Source organism: Macaca nemestrina, chromosome 15 (genome assembly GCF_043159975.1).
Source record: "Macaca nemestrina isolate mMacNem1 chromosome 15, mMacNem.hap1, whole genome shotgun sequence".
Taxonomy (NCBI): domain Eukaryota; kingdom Metazoa; phylum Chordata; class Mammalia; order Primates; family Cercopithecidae; genus Macaca; species Macaca nemestrina.
The window spans coordinates 23,101,386-23,126,674 of record NC_092139.1 but is presented as its reverse complement, the minus strand read 5'-3'; the positions used below and the strand labels follow the sequence as shown (position 1 = coordinate 23,126,674).

Sequence of the window (25,289 nt, the reverse complement as noted above, 5' to 3'; positions counted from 1 at the left end):
TCCCTTGCTATTTCTTATTTCATTCATTATAGGTTATGTTACATTTCTGTTTGAGTGTTTACAGTATCTTCTTTCTTACCAATTGTCTTTCCAGAATATTCTCACAATTAATGTTTTGGTTTGTTTTGAGGTAGGAGATCAGTGGGACTTGTTTTCTGAGCACTGGTCAGGACCCTGTCTATCTAAATGGTATGTAGAAAAGAAACTGGCCAAAGCCAGGTGGGACTAGCAATCATAATGCACTTGCATAAGGCACTCCTACCAGTACCGTGACAGTTTACAAATGCCATGACAATGACCTGGAAGTTATATAATTCTGGGAACTCTCTTCCCCTTTTCCGTAAAGTTTGTGAATAACCCATTCCCTATTTAGCAAATAATTAAGAATGGGTATAAATATAGGTAGCCGGCAACCCACAAGTGCTGCTGTGGACCAATCTGCCTATGGGGTGGCCTGCTGTGTCTATGGAGCAGTCACTTGGCTGTACACTGTTGCTCAAATAAACTTGCTTTCTTTCACTGTCAGCTCACTCTTGAATTCTTTCCTGGGTGAAGCCAAGTACCCTCCTGAACTGAGCGCCACTTTTTGGATTTGCCTGTATCAGCCTGGTGACCCAGATGGGACAAACAGTGGAAACAAGATGAATGGGACAAAGGGACTCAGTAGAGATCGGAGTTGTGGAGCTATAACACTATGAAGCTGTAACTCTAGGGCAGTTTGCGCTGTAGGGTTGTGCCTAAAGGACTCTTTTCAGAGCCATCAGCTTTCCTGGCAACTCACAAGACAAGGGAACCTGAGGGAAATCTTCACCCAAACCCCAAATTAAGACAGATTGGCACCATTTGACTTCCACAAACAAAGGTCGGTCTTCCCTTTGTTCCCCCTCAATATTGACCTTTTTGGGTGAACCAGGAAATGGGAACTGAGCCTCTGGCTTGGTAGCTCATTGTCCCCCATCATTTGAGTGTCCCAAATGGCAGCAGGCCTGGCATGTTCTTGTCACCCTTTCTCCTGGACCTTCCTTTTTCTCTTTAGTGTCTAATGACCGCCATTTCACTTTTACACTTATTTTGTTGTCATGTTTGTGGTCTTTTCTTTAGACATTTGGGCAATTGTTTCTGTTCAGTGTAAGACAAGACACTTCCCGTGTTTGTTTTTAACCCCTTCTTTTCTAATTTTGAGAGGTCCTCTGTTGTCCTGACTCTGGGATGCCTGACTCTGGAGTCGAAGTCCTAGGCTCAAGTGATCTGCCCATCCTGGCTTTTTGAAGTGCTAGGATTACAGGTGTGAGCCACTGTACTCAGCCATGTGCCTTTTTCTGTGTCTGATTTGGCTTTATGCAAGGAGAAATTTGGTTGGTTTTCAGAGGATCCAGGGAAGTTTATAGAGAAGTTTGTCCAGTTGATCATGTTCTTTGATTTAAAATGGCATGACTTGCAAATATTATTGTTTACCTGCTGTGCTGTAGAGGAGAAACAAAGGATTCTGGATACTGCTCATGAATATGCGAATGGAGTGGCAACTGGTAACTAAGGCCATGCCATTTATCATGTGAGGGGGGATGCAGCTCTAGATCTGGTCCCTCAATGGGATTACCAGTGGGGTTCCCAAGACCTTGAACACAGAAATCACATGGTAACTTGTTTAATAGGAGGTATGGAAAAGTGTGTGGTTAAGCCAGTTAATTACGACAAGGTTAGAGAAGTAACTCAGAGGAAGGACAAAAATCTCACTCTATTTCAGGACCGTTTGGTTGAGGCAAGCAGGAAATATGCTAATGTAGACCCAAACTCCCTGGAAGGGTGAGCTCTCCTGGGTATGCATTTTATTACTTAATATGCCCCTAGCATTATGAGGAAGTTACAAAAGGCAGAAACGGGACCTCAAACTCCCACGAGTCAACTCCTGTACATGGCCATTAGGGTTTACAACAACAGGGACAGAGCAAAGGAAGCAGAGAAAACCAAAAGAAAAAGCCAAAAAGCCCAATTGTTAGTGGCTGCCTTAAGCCACCTGCTGCCTCAAAGTTACTCGTCCCAAGGAAGTGTTGCAAGATTGGTGTCTGGGCTGCCCAGACAATAGCGCCCAATTTGCTGGCCCCAATCAGTGTGCCTACCACAAGCAAGAAAGAGGGCCACTGGAAAAGGGACTGCCTCAGACTCCAAGGGGAATCTGGGTCACTCAAACCCGTAATGGCCAAGACAACAGAGAAGTGATGGGACCTGAGGTTCCCCATAGCTCCCACTGGACACCTTATCATCTCCACAGAGGAACCTTGGGTAACTCTTGATGTGGCAGGTAAGAATACTGAGTTCTTATTGGATATAGGAGCAGCCTTCTCAGTTCTGACCCATTTCTCAGGGCCACTGACTTCCTACTCTTGTACCATACTGGTGGTACAAGGGTACCACCTTGTACAAGGTACATGATTGATAGCCAGCCAAAAATTAGGAGATTCACCCATCCCCTTGGTTGCACTGTAGCGGACCATATGTTTTCCCACAGGTTCTAGCTTATGTCTCAGTGCACTATTCCTTTACTGGGAAGAGACTTACTTTTCCAATTACAAGCCACAGTTCAATTTGGAGAGCCCCACAAAAAGGCAATAGGCCAGGAAGGGGCACTACTTCTAGTTCTAAGTGCTTGACTTACTACAGATAAAGAAGAGACTTTCCTTCCACTGCATATTACTTCTCAAGTAGACTCTTCTGTTTAGGACAAAGAAGTTCCTGATAGAGTTGTTAATGTTTTACCCATGGAAAAAATATCCTTTGAGACTTGAAGCAAAAGGGGGGATACAGCCCCGGATAGAAGTTTCTAAAGTAAGGACTATTACAACCCTGTCAGTCCCCATGTAATACTACCATCCTGCCTGTAAAGAAACCAAGTGAGGAATATGGATTTCTTCAGGATCTGAAGGGAGTTAATGAGGCATTAGTTCCAGTCCATCCAATAGTTCCTAACCCTTATACAATATTGACCTAAGTCTCTGAAGATGCTAATTGATTCATCATATGAGACTTAAAGGATGCTTTCCTTTGTATACCTTTGTGCCCAGACTCCTAGTATATTTTAGCTTTTGAGTGGACTGGTCCAGACGCTCATGCTACATCTCTGTTTACCTGGAATGTCTTTTCCAAAAGCTTCAGGGTCAGTCCTCATCTCTTTGGGGATGCACTGGCAAAAGAATTAAGGGAACCGCAGTTAATGAATTGATCCCTCCTAAAATATGTGGATGACCTATTAATTTCCAGCCCTACTAGGGACAACTCTGATAAAAATATAATTCAGGTCCTTAATTTCTTGGGAAAATAAAGGTATCGGGTATCCCTCACAAGGCCCAGATTTCTGTGCAAATGGTTAAATACTTGTGATACATGCTCATTCCTGGAACCAGGACAATAGCCCAGGAATGAAAAGAGACCATTCTGGCACTCCAGTGCCATCAGACTAAGAAACAGTTAAGAACCTTTTTGGGAATGGCTGGCTTCTGCCATATCTGGATTCCCTGGTTTGGGGTCATAGCAAAACCACTCTATGAAGCTCTAAAAGTGAATGATCACGAGCCTTTGAACTGGGATGGAAACTGCCAACAGGCATTCCTAACCTTAAAAGAAAATCTGGGAACGGCCCTTGCTTTGTGACTCCCAAACTTAGAAAAACCTTTCACTCTCTTTGTGGCTGAAAAACAAGGGATGCCTTTGGGTGTTCTAACTCAAAGGCTAGGGAATAATCCTAGACCAGGGCTTATTTCTCTAAACAGCTAGATCAGGTGGTGGCCAGATGGCCAGGATGCTTGTGAGCTGTGGCCACCACCACTCTATTGGTAGAAGAAGCCAGGAAGTCGACTGGTCGCGGTGGCTCACACCTGTAATCCCAGCACAAGGATCATGAGGTCAGGAGATCCAGACCATCCTGGCCAACATGGTGAAACCCCATCTCTACTAAAATACAAAAAAATTAGCTGGTGTGGTGGCATGTGCCAGTAGTCCCAGCTACTCAGGAGGCTGAGGCAGGGGAATTGCTTGAACTCAGGAGGCAGAGGTTGCAGTGAGCCAAGATCACGCCACTCCACTCCAGCCTGGCAACAGAGCAAGACTCCATCTGAAAAAAAAAAAAAAAAAAAGCAAGGAATTCTTCCTTGGGACAAAAATTAGATGTCATTACTTTCCCCTCTCAATCAAGTACACTAGGTCCTAGAGCAAAAGGACATTAATGGCTAACAGGGAGTCAGTTGCTCAAATGTTAGACCCTTCTGCTCGATACCCAAGAGCTTCCCCTTAAAGTATGTCAGGTTTTAAATGCTGCTACCCTGTTGCTGGACTCCATGTGCCAAGAACAGTGAAAACGGTAGAACAGACCTACTCTAGCAGGCCTGACTTTTAAAGCTAGATAAGTCCCTGCCTAACCCCAATGTTAAATGGTTTACACACACACACATATATGTATATATGTGTATATATATACACACACAAACATATATATATGCACACATACACACATATATATATATAGATATACTTTTTTTTTTTTTTTTTTAGATGGAGTCTCACTCTGTAGCTCAAGCGGGAGTGCGATGACACGATCTCGGCTCACTGCATCCTCCACTTCCAGGGCTCAAGCGATATTTGTGCCTTGAATCAGTAAATATATTGACTCTTAAGTCTTTTCCCTATCAGAGGTCCCTAATTAGAATGATTAATTCCACTTTTTTAGCAACAGTTTGAGGAGGTAAGCTTTGGCCTCAACTTCTTGTTGGCCTGCCTTCTTTACTCACTCATGAATAAGGCTACTCCCATCAGTAATCCATTTAACATTGGGGTTAGGCAGGGACTTACCTATTCTGGAATAGCAGGGCTATTTCAGACTATAAAAAGGGCCACCAGGGCCTGTGAACTCTGCCCGTAACAACTCAGGAAGCCACCCTATACCCCCACCCCTACTCAAACCTGCACTGGGGAAGACTAGCAAATAGGTTTCACCCAGATGCCACCGTATACAGAGGACTAAAGTATTTGCTAGTACTTATAACAATTTCATCAGGTGGATAGAAGCTTTCCCCACAAGGACAGAAGAAGCACTGGAAGTGTCCACATTGTTACTTAAAAAAAATCATCCCAAGTTTTGAATTACCAAAATGTTTGCAAAGTGATAAGAGACCTTCCTTCACAGCTAAAGTGACCCAGCAGGTTTCCTCAGCCTTAAGCATTATCTATCATCTTTACTCCTCCTAGAGGCCTCAATCCTTAGGTAAGGTAGAAAAAGCCAATCATGTTTTAAAAAGAGCATTAGCAAAACTGTCAGGAGACCTCAGAGACCTGGGTCTCTCTCCTTCCCATGGACCTTTTGTGCATAAGGATGGCTCTGAAGGGAACCTTAAAACTTAGCCCATTTGAAATGGCCTATGGGGGGCCCTTTTTTAACTTCAGACTTCCTGTTTGATGAGGAAACATATAGAATGCTTACTCATATTAACTTAGACCAGGTTCAAAAGGCCCTTCAAGAATATGGAAATAAGGTATTGCCCTTTTTCACAAAGGAAAAAAAAAAATAGCTCCCCTGTTCAACCAGGAGACAGAGTCCTATCAAAAACTTGGGAAGAAGGATCCTCTGAGGATCAATTATAACCAAAATGGAAGGTACCCTACCAGGCATTGTTAAGCATCCCCACTGCTGTTGAACTTCAGGGAGTCACTAGCTGGGTACACCTGTCCAGAATTAAACCTGTTTCTCGTAAGTCCCCACAGGCACAAGAGGAGGACACTATGCCCACAAAATCAGTAGGAGGCAGTGACAGAGGATGGACCTCCACCCTTCTACAACCCTTTATGATTAAAGAGGAGTATATAATCTCTGAAGGGGTAATGAGGTAAGAGATTAGCAGGGCTTGTTTTCTGAGCACTGGTCACGACCCTGCTGATCAAGACAGGATGTAGCAAAGAAACCAGCCCAAACTAACCAGGACTAGGAGTTATACTACATTTGCACATAGACACTCCCACAAGTGCCATGACACTTTACAAATTCCGTGGCAAAAATCCTAAAGTTACTTTATATGGTTCCAGGAGCTCCCTGCCCCTTTTTTAGAAAGTTTGTGAACAACCTGTTCCTTATTAAGCATATAATTAAGAGTGAATATAAAGATAGCTATTCAGCAATCCATGAGTGCCATTCTGCCTATGGGATAGCTCTGCTCTGTCTATGGAGCAGCCATTTTCCTATACACTGTTGCTCAAACAAACTTGCTTTCTTTTACTGTTGGCTCAGTCTTGAATTCTTTCCTGGGTGAAGCCAAGAACCCGCCCAAGCTGAGCCCCTACTTTTGGGTTTGCCTGCATCAATTCTACATTTCATTCTTATGCCATTCTAGTACAAACATGAAGTGTAGGGGTGAGGTGGGAGGCAATAAAGATAGTCCTTCCAAAGCCTTGTATTTCCACCAGGACTCTTGGTAACAAATCCCTTCCCTCTATTGGTTAGCCTCCTTCCCCACAGTGCTGTAACCAGCTGGTTGAATTTAGGGCTTAGTTGAAGTCTGAAACCTTGATTTTAGTGGCACCAACCTGTGGCGATGTATTCCCCCACTCCAGTTGCACCCAGTAGACCCAAATTAGGCAACTATTAATCCAGGGTTTGAGGTTGTTACAGAAGGAAATAAGGCAGGAGAGGATTCTTAGGATTTAGGTTGGCTAGGACAAGAAATGAAACTAGAAGACTGATAGAATGCAGAAGGGTCACAGGACTTAAGTTTCTGAGGGACAGTCGTGGGTGAGCACAAGGAGTGTGAACAGGTAGTGGAAAAGGTCCTCAAAGATGAGGTAATCAAATGACTTGATTAATGGTTTATTCCCTAAAGCTCTGAAGTACATGGAGTGGCTCATTTTGGCTGCCGCAGAAACCATGGGTAAGAGAACACGGTGAGGTCCTACAGAGCCTACCACTCCAAGACAGGGAGAGCCACAAGTTTCAGTGTATGCAAATATGAGGTCAGCGCAAAGGAACAGGGAAGACGCAGGGACTGCGTAGACTTTTGGAGGCCAGTCCAGAAGTCGAGCCCAGGCGATGGCAGGAGCTGCTCCCGACCTGAGCACGTCTCCTAACAGCAGCTCAGGCAAAGTCCACGTCCCGGAACAGTTGGGTGCCCAGGTCACGTGACGCGCCCCGAGCCCGGCTCTATCCGGTTGCAAGAGCGCTCTGTCGCCTGCCTCGGACTCTGTTTCCCACAAGCCTTCCTGGAAACTACATTTCGCAGAGGGCGCCTACTTCCTCCTGGCTCATTAGATGGGATCCGTGTGGTTGGCCGGACGTTTTTTGGAAGCTTCACAGGGTGACGGGGAAGGGCGAAACCTGCTCGATTAAAACAACACCCATCTAACGGCTCGGCCCCTCCCTTTGTGAGGAGACCCACGCCGGCCTCGGGGTCCCCTGGGCAATGTAGTAACGTGAAGGTCTCCGAGTGCCGCTAGCACTCCCCGGGGGTCCCGAGTGGGACTGGAAACAGCGCGAAAGAGGCGGGGCTGCGGGGATCTTCCACATCGGCTCCTCCCTCCCGCCAGGGGGTGCTGAGCATGAACATTTTCCCATCTCTACGTCTTGGTTATCCCTCAGCGGAGATTTTCCTTCTACTCTGTAGTTTTCCGCATCCCTCAAGCTGATATTTCGATTAAACAAATTTTAGAATTCTGAGAAATGGCGAAATTATGTAAAAGAAACAAATGATATTGGCCCTAAATTACTCTCCAGCCCCTGCTGCTCATCGGACCCTTTATGAGGTTACAAAGAACCATGGCGCTGCGCATATGGGGGATCCATTTTACCCACCGTACTTAGATCAAGCTGTGACTTCCGCCCTCATGGAGCGCCTGCTGCTATTCCGGGTGTGCTCATTTGGGCCCTCAGAACCCGCGGCCCCATCCCTATCACTGTTTTTTGTGCGTTTGAGGACATTCGCTCAGCCAAGCTGCAAGGGTGTCGTTCTCATTTTACGAGGGAAATAGGGAGGGCGTGGTGGATAAAAGGTGGTTGACCTGCCCAGGCTCTACAGCTAGAAGTGCAGTTAGAACTCGGTACAGGCCGAACTGATTCTGATACTTGTCTCAAACTGTCACTAGTGAAGGGTGTTCAGGTTCTTGGTGTCTTGAACAAATAATTGGACAAAAGGCCACAAACAAAGCAAGGAAAGAATGAAGCAACAAAAGCAGAGATTTATTGAAAACGAAAGTACATTTCACAGGGTGGGAGCCAGCTGAGCATAGGGGCTCAAGAGCACTGTTACAGAATTTTCTGGGGTTTAAATACCCTCTAGAGGTTTCCATTGGTTACTTGGTGTATGCCCTATGTAAATGAAGAGGCTAAAAGTTACAAAGGCATTTACCAGAGGATATTTCAGCGGGGCCTGGTGGCTCACACCTGTAATCCCAGCACTTTGGGAGGCCAAGGCGGGCGGATCACCTGAGGTCAAGAGTTCGAGACCAGCCTGGTCAGTACGGTGAAACGCCGTCTCTACTAAAAAAAAAAAAAAAAAAAAAAAAAAATTAGCTGGGCGTGGTGGCATGAGCCTGTAATCCCCTGGTGGCTGAGGCGGGAGAATCGCTTGAATCGGGGAGGCGGAGGTTGCAGTGAGCGGAGAACGCGCCATTCCACTCCAGCCTGGGCGACAGAGCAGAACTCAATAAATAAATAAATATGAAGAGGGAAAGAAAGGATATTTCTTATCATAGCTGAAGTGTTTCATTTGATTTAATTCTAGCAAGTCCTTAAGTTCTCTGCCTCCAGACCGTATTCTGCCTCAAGACCTATCCTGTTTACTTTGTGTAGCATTTGTTTCTTTTTCCTAGGTTTGCTGCTACTTCCTTGGTTAAGCCATGATCATCTTGGCTGTACTCACTGTCTCATAAATGCAGTGTTTATTGAGTGTTAGCACCGTGCCAGGCATTGTGTTGGGTGCTGGGGACATGGTGATGAACAGGGGCAGACATGACCTCACGTTCATGGTGTTTACAGCCTAATGGGGAAGACAGCTATTGATCACATAATACAAATAAGAATAAAATTTCAAATTGCGATGAATAGAACACTCCCACCCCCAGGATGCTACAAGAGAGAATAACGGAGGAAAATTGATACATTAGATTGATTAGGGAAAGAAAGAAATGTTTGGTCTGAAATGCTTGACACGAAGACCAAGAAGAAGGAAGCTGTGTAACATCCAAGAGAAGAGTAGTCCAGGCAGAGGGCACAGCAAGTGCAAAGGCTGTGAGCGGGAAAGAGCTTGGTATTTTGTAATTCGAGGAACTCAGAGAAGTCCCTTGTGACTGGAACACAGTGAAGTAGGGGAGAGTGGAACAAATTGAGACTGGTTTTCCTTTCACCAGTCTTGCCTCTTCTTTTTTCTTTTTTTGAGACGGAGTTTCACTCTTGTTGCCCAGGCTGGAGTGTAGTGGCACAATCTTGGCTTACCGCAATCTCCACCTCCCAGGTTCAAGCGATTCTCCTGCCTTAGCCTCCTGAATAGCTGGGATTACAGGCATGTGCCACCACTCCCGGCTAATTTTGTATTTTTAGTAGAGACAGGGTTTTTCCATGTTGGTCAGGCTGGTCTCGAACTCTTGACCTCAGGTGATCTGCCTGCATGGGCCTCCCACAGTGCTGGGATTACAGGTGTGAGCCACTGCACCTGGCCCAGTCTTGCCTCTTCTAAATCGTATCCACACTGGCAGTATAGGAATATTTTCAGTACTCAAATATGATGGCTTGACTTTCCTTTAGAGGCTTTGTGTCCCCTACACGTTTTAGCTCGAACTCCTCAGCACAGTGCTCAGAGACCTTTGTAATTGGATTTACCTCACTTTCCAGTCTTCTTTTTTTGCAAGTTCTGTTATCTCTGCTTGGCATGCCCTCTCTTATGTGCTTGCTGATCAGGCAAACTTCTGTTCACACTTTCTGTCTTGGCTGAAATATCACCACCTCTGTGCTCTCCCTATGCACTCTCAATTCACTTCTTGTCCCCCTGCTATATAACTATTGGTTTGCCTACCAGTCTTTCCCATGAGACAGTGAACTCCTCCTCTTGGGGACGTGTTTTCTATCTTTGTATGATGCAGAACACGAGGCCTGGCAGTTGCTCTTTTCTTTCTTTTCCTTCCTTCCTTCCTTCCTTCCTTCCTTCCTTCCTTCCTTCCTTCCTTCCTTCCTTCCTTCTCTCTTTCTTTCTCTCCTTCCTTCCTTCTTTTCTTTTCTTTTCTTTCTTTCTCTCTCTCTCTCTCCTTCCTTCCTTCCCTTCCTTCCTTCCTTCCCTCCCCCTTCCTTCCTTCCTTCCTTCCTTCCTTCCTTCCTTCCTTCCTTCCTTCCTTCCTTCCTTCCTTCCTTCCTTCCTTCCTTCCTTCCTTCCTTCCTTCCTTCCTTCTTTCTTTCTTTCTTTCTTTCTTTCTTTCTTTCTTTCTTTCTTTCTTTCTTTCTTTCTTTCTTTCTTTCTTTCTTTCTTTCTTTCTTTCTTTTTTGACAGGTTCTTGCTATATCACCCTGGCTGGAGTCCAGTGGTGCAATATCAGCTCACTGCAACCTCTGCCTCCCAGGTTCAAGCGATTCTTCTGCCTCAGCCTCCCAAGTAGCTGGGATTACAGGTGTGCACCACCATGCCCAGCTAATTTTTTGTATTTAGTAGAGATGGGGTTTCACCATGTTGGTCAGGCTGGTCTCAAACTTCTGACCTCAGGTGATCCAAAGTGCTGGGATTACAGGTGTGAGCCACCACACCTGGCCAGTTGCTGTTTTCATAACAAATATTCATTAACAGAATGAGTGGAATAGCTAGCCATGACTAGCCTCCACCTGTCACCTGATGAGAAGGTGACATGTGGTTCTTATCCTTGGCAGAGTGGAAATTAGCCTCCAAAAGGGCAAGAAGAGATGAGTAAGAAATCTACACTTAACCATGAGCCAGACACTGTCTCATCCACTGTCTCATTTAATCTTTGTGACAAACATAGTTCTCAGTTTTTGCTGGTAAGAAAACTGGCGCCCAAAGGCTTTGCCTGGCGGGGCGTGGTGGCTCAAGCCTGTAATCCCAGCACTTTGGGAGGCCGAGGCGGGCGGATCACAAGGTCAGGAGATTGAGACCACAGTGAAACCCTGTCTCTACTAAAAATACAAAAAAAAATTAGCCGGGCGGGTGGCGGGCGCCTGTAGTCCTAGCTACTCAGGAGGCTGAGGCAGGAGAATGGTGTGAACCCAGGAGGCGGAGCTTGCAGTGAGCCGAGATCGCGCCACTGCACTCCAGCCTGGGCAACAGCGTGAGACTCCGTCTCAAAAAAAAAAAAAAAAAAAAAAAAAGAAAACTGGCGCCCAAAGGCTTTGCCTAAAGATTACCCAACCAGTAATGGAGAACCTCGATAGGAAATTGGGTTTTTCTGATCTCAACAGTTGAGCCCCTCAATATTCCTTCTGTTCTTTTTGCCCCCTCTGGCACCCGTTACCGGCACAGAAGCCTGGAAAGTTTAAGAAACAACTTCAGATGCCCTCTGTCTCTGGTGTGTCATTTGTACCTCTGAGGACGTCAACTTGGAACAGCCATTGTCCCAGAGCTCTGCCTTTTCCAGGAATCAGTGACTCATATCAGTCTCTGCTGATATTTGAAGGGTTTAGGAGAACTGGTAGGACTCAGAGGAGCAGAAAATCCGGGAAAGGGCACTCTTGGCCAGTGCTGTTCAATAGAACTCTCTCAGATGATTAAAATGTTCCATATTTGTGCTGTCTAACATGGTAATGTCTCATGTTCCTTTTTAGACAGTATCTCCAGCCCCCTCAGTGGTCCTTGACTTCAGGCTGTTTCCAAGACATTCCACTTGAGACTGTAGATCCCTGGGCTAGGTCTTCAAGGGCCCTCCAGATCCAAGCTATGCCTCAGTTTTGGCTGAAGTTGTGTCCAAGAACACATGTCAGGGTACAGGGAGACGGGATACATATAGCTCCAGACATTGCCAGCGCATTGTTGATATTGCCACCCTAGCATCCTGCCTGGAACCTGGTCCAGAGCAGATGCTTAGGTTAACATGGTAGATGACTGAATTTACTTTCTCTTCCCCAGATTGGGGCTCCCTCACCTACTGCCATTGGCTTCTCGAATCCTTTTCTGTCATTGTGAACTGATGACTTGCCACATAGTGAAGATTAACGAAGCCAGTGCTTTGAACCGCTACCCTGATATTTTTTGGGGTAGGTCAAGACGTAGCTACAAAACCAGCTAGTAATAATTCATTGAAAATATGCTGGATCCAGCATTTTTATGTGATGACCTCATTTTTATTTTGAAATCCTGTGTGCAAAAGGAAAGCCCAAATGAGAGCATCTGCTACATACAGTTAGGAGTAGGGTGGTGCTGGGGAAAGAGGACTGGTCCAGTAGTTGCCCTGGACCTGGGACTCACAGACTGTATGACTTTGAACAAGTGCTTAATGCTTCTGTGCCCCAGTTTTCTCTGAAGTAAAATAAAAACACTGGACTCTAACCTTCTTTCTACAGTTAATGTGAATGTTTAAAAAATGGCTGGTCACATCTGCAATCAACCTACATTAAGCACCTTTCAAGTGATTACTTGCTTGAATCAGGTCTATTTTCATTGTTTACTTTTACTAGCACTTTTTTTTCTTAACCCTTCCACTGCCAGTGCCTTCATTCTTCACTATTTTTTGATTTTTTCTTCAGATTCCGATAAATTATTTTCAGTTCCAGCCATTGAATCACCTGCTCCTTGGCCCTGCCTAGAGGCTTCTTAATACTCACCAGTCTCAATTTCCTGACAAAGCACACAGAGGAGGCCTGGTCTCTCTCCTCTTCCCTTGCCCACTACTCCCCACTCTCCATCCAAAACACATCTGAAAAATGAGGGAGATTTCTATTCTTGCAGTTGTCTCTCTCACCACTAGATGGCACATGCAGGTCATCAGTCTTTTGGGCAAAAACTCATTTTATTGTGTATTTAAACTCCATCTCAATCCACAAAAGCTTTGAGAGGAATTACCAAAGTACAAAATATACAAAAGGATAAGACAAAAAGTTGAGGGAGTTAGGGAAAATAGAAAACAAGTGGAAGAAATAACTCCCAGATGACATTAGCTCAAAAATGTCAACACCAGCAAAGGCTTACTTACACGTTTGGCTCCGAGCTTCCGAACGGCCAAAGTAAAGAGGGAAATGTGAGTGGTAGCAAAATTCTAGATTTTATATGAGAAAAACAAATATTTGGGAGAAGCTCAACTTTTCCTGACCCTGAGACTGAAGAGAGATTTTTCCCATGGGTCAGCTGACTGAACAGTGATGCAATACAGCAATGACTTAATTGGAGCTCTTTCTTATAATGTCCTTCTGTGCAGGCTATTGGCATGATGCTCAAGTATAATTGAGGAAAAGCAGTTCCACTGGGCTTAAAACATGAGTTTCCAGGACAGATTAAATTCAGTTTGCTGTGTGCCTCTGTATTTTGAAACAGTGAAATTTGCGCACCTCCCTGTTCCAGCTTTTAGGTGAAGTTTGGGGAGAGGGGGTTCTTCTTGGAGACTGTGGTAACCAGTTTCTAAGAGGGCCACCAATGATCCTGCCTCCTGGTTTGCAACCCCTATCTGGTCCCCTCCCATATAGTACCAGCAATGGTCTGTGTCACCAGCAGAATGCAGGAGAAGCGGGGCCAGGCACAGTGGCTCATGCCTGTAATCCCAGCACTTTGGGAGGCCGAGGCAGGAGGATTGCTTGAGCCCAGGAGTTCGAGACCAGCCTGGACAATAAAATGAGACCTCGTCTCTAAAAAAACGATAAAAACTAGCCGGGCATAGTAGTGTGAGTCTGTAGTTCCAGATACTACAGAGGCTGAGGCCCAGGAGGTTGAGGCTGCAGTGAACTGTGTTCATGCCATTGCACTCCAACCTGGGTGACAGATCAAGACCCTGTCTCGAACAAACAAACAGAAACAAAAACAAAACACCAAAAACAGAATGCAGGAGAAGTTATGGTATGTCACTTCTCAGATCAGGTTAAAATACATCATAGCTTGTCTCTTGGTCTCTCTGTCTCTGGTTTTGTCTCTGTCTTCCTATCATGCTCTAGGGAAAACCAGCTGCCATGTCATTAGGAGCCTTAAGGAGAGACCCATGTAGTAAAGAACTGAGCCTACTGTCAACAGCCAGTGCCACCTTGTTAGTCATGTCAGAGTACCACCTTGGGAGCAGATCCTCCAGCCCCAGTCAAGCCTTCGGAGACTGAATCCCTGGCTAACACCTTGATGGCAAGAAACCTCATGAGAGACCATGAGCCAGGCCATGCAGCTAAGTCACTCCTTGGCTCTATGAGATAATAAATGCTTGTTATTTTAAGCTGTTAAGTTTTGGGATAATTTGTTAAGCAACAATAGATGACGAATACAAAGGCCAATAGAAATCCAAGGTTGCATCAAGGATGATTCTACATGGGTGAGTCTACTTGGTTTCAGAGATCAAGAGAATATTTCAGAAGCAATTCGAATGGGCATTATTTTTAACTTTTACTTTACTTTAATTTTTTTTTTTTGTTTTTTAAGATGCAGTCTCGCTCTGTCACCCAGGTTAGAGTGCAGTGGCGTGCTTTCGGCTCACTGCAAGCTCTGCCTCCCGGGTTCATGCCATTCTCCTGCCTTAGCCTCCCGAGTAGCTGGGACTACAGGTGCCCGCCACCACACCCGGCTAATTTTTTGTACTTTTAGTAAAGACGGGGTTTCACCATGTTAGCCAGGATGGTCTTGATCTCCTGACCTCGTGATCCACCCACCTCTGCCTCCCAAAGTGCTGGGATTATAGGTGTAAGCCGCCGTCCCTGGCCAACTTTTACTTTAATTTTTCAAAAGACAAATCAAATTTAGCAGTGGGGAGTTGCATAGCAATCTTAGTGACACTAATGTTAATAAATTTGGATAACACATTACCATTGGACCAGCCCATATGAGCTTTAAGTCTGATAGATGTGGGTTCGCATTCAGTCTGTGAACGTAGAAAGACAGAGGTAGAGGGATCTATGTAAAATGTCTGCAAAGGAGATTTCTCTGAAGGACTGTAGGGGCAAGGACTTCAACTTTCTTATTCATGGTGACATCATTGGTGCCTAGTACGGAACCTGGCACGTGGTAGGCTTTCTGCAAATCTTTCTTTCTTTCTTTCTTTTTTTGAGACGGATTCTTGCTCTGTTGCCCGAGCTAAAGTGCGATCTCGGCTCACCGCAACCTCTGCCTTCCAGGTTCAAGTGATTCTCCTGCCTCAGCCTCCTGAGTAGCTGAGACTACAGGCACCTGCCACCATGCCTGGCTAATTTTTGTATTTTTAGTAGAGACGGGGTTTCACCATGTTGGCCAGGATGGCCTCGATCTCCTGACCTTGTAATCCACCCGCCTCGGCCTCCCAAAGTGCTGGGATTACAGGCATGAGCCACCGCGCCCGGCCTACAAATATTTCTTTAATGGATCTGTGAGTGGTGATCTACAACCATGAGGGAGCTATTCATGTATCTGAGTAACCGTCATTTATTAGGCTCCTACCATGTGCCACATATGTGTCATATACAGATTCACATCCACCTTGTGCCCCCACTGCACCTTCTCTCACCCTGTGTTTTCTCTTTGAAATTCTTTATTATTATTACTATTTTTTTTTTTTGAGACAGAGTCTCGCTCTGTCACCCAGGCTGGAGTACAATGGTGCAATCTCAGCTCACTGCAACCTACACTTCCTGGGTTCAAGCGATTCTCCTACCTCAGCCTCCCGAGTAGCTGGGATTACAGGCACCCGCTATCATGCCTGGCTAATTTTTGTATTTTAGTAGAAACGAGGTCTCACCATGTTGGCCAGGCTGGTCCTGAACTCCTCCTGATTTCAGGTGATCCGCCCACCTTGGCCTCCCAAAGTGCTGGGATTACAGATGTGAGTGCCCAGCTGAAATTCTTTATTATTTTTGTAGAGATTGTGCTTTTGCTTCCACACTGAACAGTTCTCATGGAAATAGTGTTCTTACATCACCATCACAAATAATCTGGTCACCGTTTTTCCAGCATGAGGACTAGAGTTGCTCGGGACATTGCGTTTATTTTGTGTGATTTTGTCTTGGGGCTTGCACCACAGCCTTTTTTCCTCTTTGTTTTTGTTGAAAAATGACTTGAAATGATTGGTGAACTAATCCCAATTCAGTTGTACTGTGATTACAATTTTTTTTTTTTTTTTTTTTGAGAAAGAATCTCTCTCTGTCACCCAGGCTGGAGTACAGCGGCATGATCTTGGCTCACTGCAACCTCTGCCTCCCAGGCTCAAGTGATCCTCCCCACTCAGCCTCCCAAGTGGCTGGGACTACAGGGTCACGCCACCACACCCAGCTCTTTTTTGTATTTTTGTGTAGAAACGGAGTCTTGCCATGTTGCCTAGCCTGGTCTTGAACTCCTGGCTTCGAGCGATCCTCCTGCTTTGGCCTCGATTACAGGTTTATGACAATTACCTGAATCTATATACCCCTCTTCACACTGACTTTGATGCTGTGGTTAACCAATGTTACTGTAATGGAGATACTTCAGGGGTGAAGAAGAATCAAACAGTGATTTGCCTCAGACCCTGTGTCCCCACCTTTCAGTAAAACATTCCTTTCTCCATGGTTGGCCCTGCACTACTTCCTCCTTCTCCCCCTGCACAGCTATTATTTATTGTCTACTCCATTCCCATCGAAGAGTTCCACAGGTGTTATGTGTATTACTGAACTGTGCTGGGAACTGTGAATTGACTTGCCGTTTTTGTTAGTCAGCTGCTTTGAGAAATGGACACCAAGATGGGATGAAACATGCAGTTGTTTTACGAGGGGAAATACTTGTGTGAAAGGAAGGAGGGAGGGAGTTAGACAAGGCCAGGAGAGCCACTGACCCCAAGAAAAGGAGAGAGGGAGAGAAGGCTGGGTTGGCATTCCGTATTGCCCTGCAATAGAAGGAAGGTGCATTCTAACAAAGGTTCTCCAAAACCCTCAGGGAGTCTTGAGCCAAAGTCAGCTAACAAAGGAGTCTCTTGTCTGTTTGAACTGGGTCTGACTCTGTACTCAGCACTCAGTCATTGGTGGGGTGCATCTCCAGGGGAGGTGTAGCCAGTAGATTTTAAAGCACAGCAGCTGGTGCCCTCAGCTCCCTGCAGTGAGAAGTTTGCAGAGGCACATTCTTGTGACTGAGACACCATTTTTTTTTTTTTTTTTTTGAGACAGAATCTTGCTCTGTCACCAAGGCTGGAGTGCAGTGGCATGATCTCAGCTCACTGCAATCTCTGCCTCCTGGGTTCAAGCAATTCTTGTGCTTCAGCCTCCCAAGTAGCTAGGACTACAGGCGTGCACCCCCACGTCCCACTGATTTTTGTATTTTTAGTAGAGATGGGGTTTCTGCATGTTGGCCAGGCTGGTCTTGAACTGCTAACCTTAGGTGATCTACCTGCCTCGGCCTCCCAAAGGGCTGGGAATACAGGCGTGAGCTACTGAGCCTGGCTGAAACACCAATATTTATTCTCCTCTCTCTCTCTCTCTCTCTCTCTTTTTTTTTTTTAAATAACAGAGGCCTGATTTATTTGGGGTGGCAAAGACCTGATACTGAACAAAAAGATCCTAACCTTCTTTGCAACTAGGTGTGGGCCCGTATCTAAGTTCTGATCAATGCAATATAAACCGGAAGTATCACGAGGACCTTCTAGATATACTCCTTAAGGGGATCTGGCCTGCCTGGGTGGTGAATCCCTTCTTCTCTTTACCCAGGGCTGTAGACAAAATGGCTGCAGCCTCATTTGCCATTTGGTGTCAAGAGGCGACGTGTTACTGATGAAAGGGCAGACTAATAGCAAGAGTCTTTCCTCCCAGACCTCATACCGGCTCTGGATTGCTTTACCTCTAGACTTTAACCTGAGGGAAAAATAAACCCCCTCATTTAAGCCATTGTTATTTTGTTTTTGTCGTAAGCAGGTAATTCTAATCCTAAATTGGTACGGTATCTATTCTTCACGACAGCGCTGCCAGGCAGGCACATTTGTGCCCATTTTATAGGAAAGTGAAGCTTGGAATGATTAAGTGTTAGAACCTAGATTAGAACCCAGGATAGCACGTAGGATACTTTTAGCTGTGAATAACTGAACAGAGTTTCTCAGTCTTCTCTGAAGATAGTAATTGCCTGGGGAGCTTGCTAAATATATATAACAGACTGCTGGCCTTCCCCGTGGACATGCTCACTTAGTAGGTCCAGGTTAAGGCCTTGGGAGGCTACTTTATCTCAAATAAGCAGGCCAGGCTGTCTTTATCCTCAGGAAGCCCGTGTGAATTCTAAGGTGGATGAAGACCAAGGGCAGGCAGCTCACACAGTAAGGAGGTAGATACTTTGCCTTAGAAGACTTCCGTGAGCATAGGAATCATTTGCAGAGCTTGATAGTATCATTTGTGGAGATTTCAGATTCTGGGCTCCAGTTTTTATTTAAAAAAAGTCAGTACATCTTTCATGGAACCTGGGCTTTTGGATTTTTGAAAAGTTTCCCACGTGAGCCTATTGCGTGTGATTCATAGAGTCCAGCTTGTGGGACTCTGGTTTAATAGGAGCACAGGCATTGGAGTGTGATGAACTGGGGTTTGAATCCCGTTGCTGCATTTATTTGCTGGATGGCCTGTAGCAGGCTAATTAAGCCTTCTGTGTCTCAGGTTTTACCATGTTCGAATTGAAGAAAAAAGTATAAGGCTTACCTCGCAGAGTTGTTGTAAGGATTAAATGAGATAATTTATGTAAAGCTCTTAGCTTTGCATAAATATGTTCTCAATAGATGGTGGCTATTGTTATTATCATACCCCATGCACACATCTTGCAAACAGTGTGGGCACAGAGTTCTATTACTATGGATAATTTATACAAATCTTAAGGGAACCACGATTCAGTGAAGGCTGGTACAGGAAGCTGGGACTCCCCTTTCTCTCCCCAGCGACCTCTGGCCCTGAGAGTGAGTGACCTGCCTGTGCACACAGAGGTTGAGTAAAAATGTTACAGGATACACTCTTATGTCCCCTAGCAGCCACCTTCTACTCTCCTTTTTTTCTCTCTTCTTTCCCAACCATTCTGTCCAAGAATTACCGTCTACACTCAGTGGCTCAATTTTCTCACTTCCCATCCCCTCCTCCATACACTGCAGTCTGAATTCTGCTGGCCCTGCTTTACTGAAGTGACTCCACAAGGCTGCCAGTGGCTTCCATGTTGCCAAATCCATGGGTTCTTTTAAAGTCCTCATCTCATTTGAGTCCTCTGCAACTTTTGCTGTTGCTGTCTGCTTATTTCTTCTTGGAAATTTTCTCTCTTGGCTTCCAGGACTTCATTGCTCTGTTTCTCCTTTTAAATCTGTGACCACATTTTTAGCTTTTGTAGAACCTCTACCTCATCCATGTCTTATATGGCTCTGTTCTCTATCATTTTGATCCTTCATTTGCTCCTAGTTCCTTTTTACTGTTCCTCTTTTTCTCTGACCAGAGCCCACTATCACTGAACTCTTCAAAGTTCCAGGTCTTAATAAATTTTTTGTCTTCTTAGGATATCCTGGTCTAATGTGGCCTTTTGCTTCTTTCCTCCATGAGGCAGCTTAAGACAGGCCTCAGCAGTGTGCTCCAAAGTCTCCTTCACGAGTGTTCCTAGGAAGCTCAGCAGCACCCATTAAAACAGAACCTGGATTTCCTGTAGATTAGGCCCTGGGGTGACCCTGAGGTACCCTTGTTTCCAGTTATACTGCTGGAGGAGAGAAAGTCAACCCATCCATCCCCTTAGCTCAGGCCCTAAGGCCTTGTGTCTAGGTCGTTGTTCTGCTGACACCCAGTGCCTTTCAGAGTAGTTGGTCCCATTCCTGACACTGACTTGTTAGACTTTGGGCCTTGCTTTTACCTTTCTGGTTTTGGCTTTCTCATCAATGAAATGTGACAATTGGATGACTCAATTTCATGTTGAATAACCCATTATTTTTGATTTAGAAGTGACTCTGAGGTCACTTCTAATTCTCTGGCACCATCATAACCAGCTTTTTCATCAATTGCACATCCTCGATACTCCTAGGACTCTGCTACGGAAATCCTCTCCCAAGTGCATGAAGACGTGTGCATACGAGAATGTTCACTTGTGTGAACCCAATTGCTCATCAAGAGGGGACTGGTTAAAGAACTTATTAAAGTATATGCTCTGGGGCTGTGCTTCTCAAAATAGACAGTCTGTTGTTTGTTACTGGCCGACTAGGAGATAAGGAACTTGAGCCAGAATGTAAATAATGACTTTATCAAGAGAGTCTTTCTGACAAAAAGAAAAATATATCTATAGTTGACCCTTGAACAACATGGGTTTGAACTGCACAAGTCCATTTATGTGTGGATTTTTTTCAATAAAAATTAGACCAAATATGCCTGCCTGTCTTACCTCCCTTTCCCCTTCTCCACCTCTTCCACCTCTGCCACCTCAGAGGCAGCAAGACCAAAGCCTCCTCCTCCTCCTCCTCCTCCTCCTCCTCCTCCTCCTCTCCTCCTCCTCAGCCTACTCATTGTGAAGATGGTGAAGATGTAGACCTTTATGACAGTCCACTTCCAATTAACGAATTGCAAATACGTTTTCCTTATTTTATTAATATTTTATTTTCTCTAGCTTATCTTATTGTAATAATACAGCATAAAATACATATAACATACAAAATATGTGCCAATCCACTGTTTATGTTGACTGGTAGGTTTCCAGTTAACAGTAGGATATTAATAGTCATGTTTTGGGGATAGTCAAAAGTTATGGGTGGATTTTCGATTGCCTAGGGATCATTGCCCCTAACCCCTGTGTTGTTCAACGGTCATGGGTATATATCAACAGAAATAAACAGTGCACTTAGAGACATAGTTGATTTGCATTCTGGTGTAAGCTCCTCCCTTATCTTTTCTCAAGCCAGTAGCAAACGGTTTCTGCACTGGTAAACAGACCAAACTTTGAGTAGCATTGCTAAAGTGTAACAAAAATGAGCTACAGATGTAGAGCAAACGATGTCTAAGATACATTGTTTGTTTTGTCTCACTCTGTCCTCCAGTCCGGAGTGCTGGATCATAGCTCACTGCAGCCTGGAACTCCTGGGCTCAAGTGATCCTCCCATCTCAGCTTCCTGAGTAGCTGGGACTACAGGCGCATACCAGCATACCGGGCAAATTTCTCGGCCTTGCAAAGTGTTGGGATTACAGGTGTGAGCCACAGTACCTGGCCAAAATACATTGTTAAAAGAAAAAAACTATGCCACAGAACAGTATGGTGTTTTCAAAAGCAATGCTCTAGACAAAAAGGGATATATAGGCACAGAGATATGCTGGTAGATGCATGAAACATTTCTGGAATAAGTCCTAAGAAATAAACGTGGTTACCTCTGGCGAGTGCAGCTGGGAGTCTGGGGTAAGAGACCTCTTTCTTTGTTGTATATCCAATCTGCTGTGCAGTAGGTACTCCCCAGTACAGCGTAGTGGCTTTGAATCCGTCATCCTGATTGGTCTGTGCCCTAGTTGCAACAGTCATTAAATATTTTGAATGTCACTCCTTTTACTGTTTGAACAACAACAAAACACACAAAAAAACAAAAAATACTACATGCATGCATCTCTTTCTCTCTCTCTTTCTTTCTCTCTCTTTCTTTCTCTCTCTCTCTCTCTCTCTCTCTCTCTCTCTTTCTTTCTTTCTTTCTTTCTTTCTTTCTTTTCTTTCTTTCTTTCTTTCTTTCTTTCTTTCTTTCTTTCTTTCTTTCTTTCCCTCCCTTCCTTCCTTCCTTCCTTCCTTCCTTCCTTCCTTCCTTCCTTCCTTCCTTCCTTCCTTCCTTCCTTCCTTCCTTCCTTCCTTCCTTCCTTCCTTCCTTCCTTTCTTTCTTTCTTTCTTTCTTTCTTTCTTTCTTTCTTTCTTTCTTTCTTTCTTTCTTTCTTTCTTTCTCTCTTTCTTTCTTTCTTTCTTAACGGAGTTTTGCTCTTGTTGCCCAGGCTGGAGTGCAATGGCACCATCTTGGCTCACTGCAACCTCCGCCTCCCGGGTTGAAGCCATTCTCCTGCCTCAGTCTCCCGAGCAGCTGGGATTACAGGTGCCCGCCACCATGCCCTGGTAATTTTTTGTATTTTTAGTAGAGCCAGGGTTCCACCATGTTGGTCAGGCTGTTCTTGAATGCCTGATCTCAGGTGATACACCTGCCTCGGCCCTCCCAAAGTGCTGGGATTACAGGCATGAGCCACTATGCCCAGTCATCACTTTCGTATTTAAAAATAAACTAGTGGCTGGGCACGGTGGCTCACGCCTGTAATCTCAGCACTTTGGGGAGGCCGAGGCAGGCAGATCATGAGGTCAGGAGTTTGAGACCAGCCTGCCAACATGGTGAAACCCCATATCTACTAAAAATACAAAAAAATTAGCTGAGTGTGGTGGCGCAACACTGTAATCCCAGCTACTCAGGAGGGCTGAGGCAGGAGAATCACTTGAACCCGGGAGGCAGAGGTTGCAGTGAACTGAGATTGCACCATTGCACTCCAGCCTGGGGCGAACCGAGTGAGACTCCATCTCAAAAACTAAAATAAATAAACAAATAAATGATTAATTAAAAACTAGCTATAGAGAGAACACTAATCTCCTAGAGCCCCCATTTGTTGAATAACAAGCCTCCTCGTTTTCATTTTTTTTACAGACATTTCTTCCCTCTGTTCTCTCCACTGGGTCTAGGAACAAGGGTTTGCTCTCTGTCAGTGCTTTGGCTTTTTCTCCTGCAGATACATTCACAAGAAGTCATCTTGGTTCACAGCATAGTGATGAAGAGGGCTCAGGCGGTCCAGAGGGCTGATTATGGTTCTAATTTGCAATTATACAGTGATTTTTCACACTGCTCATGAATCCTGAGTTCCTCCCTGTTTGGGTTGGAGAGTTAGAGGGATCTGATTTGACTGAAGTAGTATAGGCTGTGATTATCATAAGAATTTGGCATAGTAAATTGAATTGGAACATATTGGGGCAACAGATGTAAATTATTTCCTTTCATTTGTCACTCCTACACAACTGTATATTTACTGTTTGTGGCTGGCCCGGTGTAGAAAAGTGAAATGACTTATCCTAATGCCTTTGAAATGGGAATTGTTGAGACATCTGAGATTAGCCTCTTCAAATTCAAGATGCAAACAGATTGTGCTGCTGTTTGGAGGGAGCATGGAGCTGAAACAATATCCCTGGAGTCTAGCAGTTATTAATTTTTTTTCTTTTTTAATTCTAGTGCTCTAGGCCCCACCTACTGTGGTGCTGGATGGATGTTTTAAATATTTGCATATACAATTTTTTTTTAAACTCTTAATTCTGTGTAATAAAAAAGTTGGGCCGGGGGGGCAGTGGCTCATGCCTATAATCCCAGCACTTTGGAGAGGCCGAGGTGGGCAGATCGCCAGAGGTCAGGAGTTTGAGACCTGCCTGGTCTACTTGGTGAAACCCCGTCTCTACTGAAAATACAAAAAAAAAAAAAAAAAAAAAAAAAAATAGCTGGGCGTGGTGACGGGTGCCTGTTATCCTAGCTACCGTGAAGGCTGAGGCAGGAGAATTGCTTGAACCCGGGAGGGTGGAGGATGCAGTGACCTAAGATTGTGCCGCTGCACTTCAGCCTGGACAAAAAAAATGAAAAAGTTGGCTTGCCTTTGTCCTGGGTTCTTAGAAGGTAGATAACCTGTAAATAATTGGAATTTTCTGAATGAGAGGAGTGTCTCTGTTTTGCATGGTGGTGGTGGTGGACCTTGATAGTTTAAGCTAATGAGATGACTCAGGGTGGAGCAGGCCACACTAGGAAGAACCATGGTGTGATTAGAGGAATGGGGCTTTTAGCCATGTGATATCACTCCTCAGATGAGGAGGAGAAGCAGGTGGGGCACAGCCAGTGATTCAATCGATCACGTCTACAAAGTAAGACCCCAATGAAAGCTCTGGACACTAATTTAGGTGAGCTTCCTTGATTGGCAGTACCTTGTGTATTGTCACATATTAACATGCGGGGAGGGCAATGAGCCCTGACTCCACTAGGAGAAGACAATGGAAGTTTTGCATCTGGAACCCTCTCAGACCTTGGCCTATGTATTCTCCTTGTGGCTAGTTCTGATTCATATCCTTGTGCTATAATAAAACTATAATTGTAAGGACAGAACTTTCCTGAGTTCTGTGAGTGATTCTAGTGAATTATCAAACTTGAGGGGGTAACGAGAACTCCTGAGTTTGTAGCCAGTTGGTCAGATGTGAGAGTGGCCTGGGGATCCCCAAACTTGCAGCTGGTGTCTGAAGTGAGGGCAGTCTTGTGTCTTGTGGAAGATTATACCCATAGCTTGTGAAGTTTGGCCTAACTCTGGATAGTTGGTCTTAGAAGTCATTGTAATTTCTTTAACTTTTTCTCTTGAAAAATTTAAAACTTAAAGAAAATTTACAAGAGTAGTACAATGAATACCCATATACTTTTCACTTAGAGTCTCCAATTTGTTAAAACATTCCCATATTTGTATCATTTCTATCTGTATATACTTTTTTTTTTCCTGAACCAGTTGAAAGTTGCAAACACATCATCCCCAAACACTTCAGTGCATACCTCCTGAGAACCAGGACATTCTCCTGCATAACTCCAATAGCATGATCACCCCCAAGAGATTTAGCATTGATACAATAATATTATCTAATATACCATGTTTCAATTTTCCCTATTGTCCTTAAAATAACCCTTATAATTTTTTCCTTTCAATTTAGGAGGATCCAATCAAGGGTCATGTATTCCTTTGGTTGTTATGTCTCCTTGGTTTCCTTAAATCAAGATTCCAGAACTGTCTCCTTGTTTCTTTTGTTTTGTTTTCGAGACGGAGCCTCTCACTCCGTTGCCCAGACAGTAGTACAGTGGCACAATCTTGGCTCACCGCAACCTCCACCTCCTGGGTTCAAGCAATTCTCCTGCCTCAGCCTGCCCAGTAGCTGGGATTACAGGCGCCTGCCACTGTGCTTAGCTAATTTTTGTATTTTTAGTAGAGACAGGGTTTCACCATGTTGGCCAGGCTGGTCTGGAACTCCTGACCTTTCAGGTGATCCACTCGCCTCGGCCTCCCAAAGTGCTGGGATTACAGGCACGAGCCACTGCGCCTGACCTGTCTCCTTGTTTTTTATTTTAATTTAATTTCATTTTGTCTTTAATGAAATGGACACTTTTGAAAGCGCCACACTACTTGACTTGTATATTGCTCCATAATCTCAATT

At 44.7% G+C, this 25,289-nt stretch overlaps 1 long non-coding RNA gene across 1 annotated transcript in view; it reads right to left on the bottom strand.

Moving 5' to 3' along the window:
* LOC139358818 (uncharacterized) overlaps positions 1-24,813 on the bottom strand; it is a 36,849-nt gene extending 12,036 nt beyond the window's left edge. The window contains exons 1-3 of the long non-coding RNA XR_011614322.1: positions 24,637-24,813; positions 21,425-21,555; positions 3,124-3,178 (exon numbers count right to left, since the gene is read on the bottom strand). This is a non-coding gene — a long non-coding RNA (uncharacterized lncRNA). The remainder of the gene's footprint in view (positions 1-3,123; positions 3,179-21,424; positions 21,556-24,636) is intronic.
* Positions 24,814-25,289: the final 476 nt, after the last annotated feature.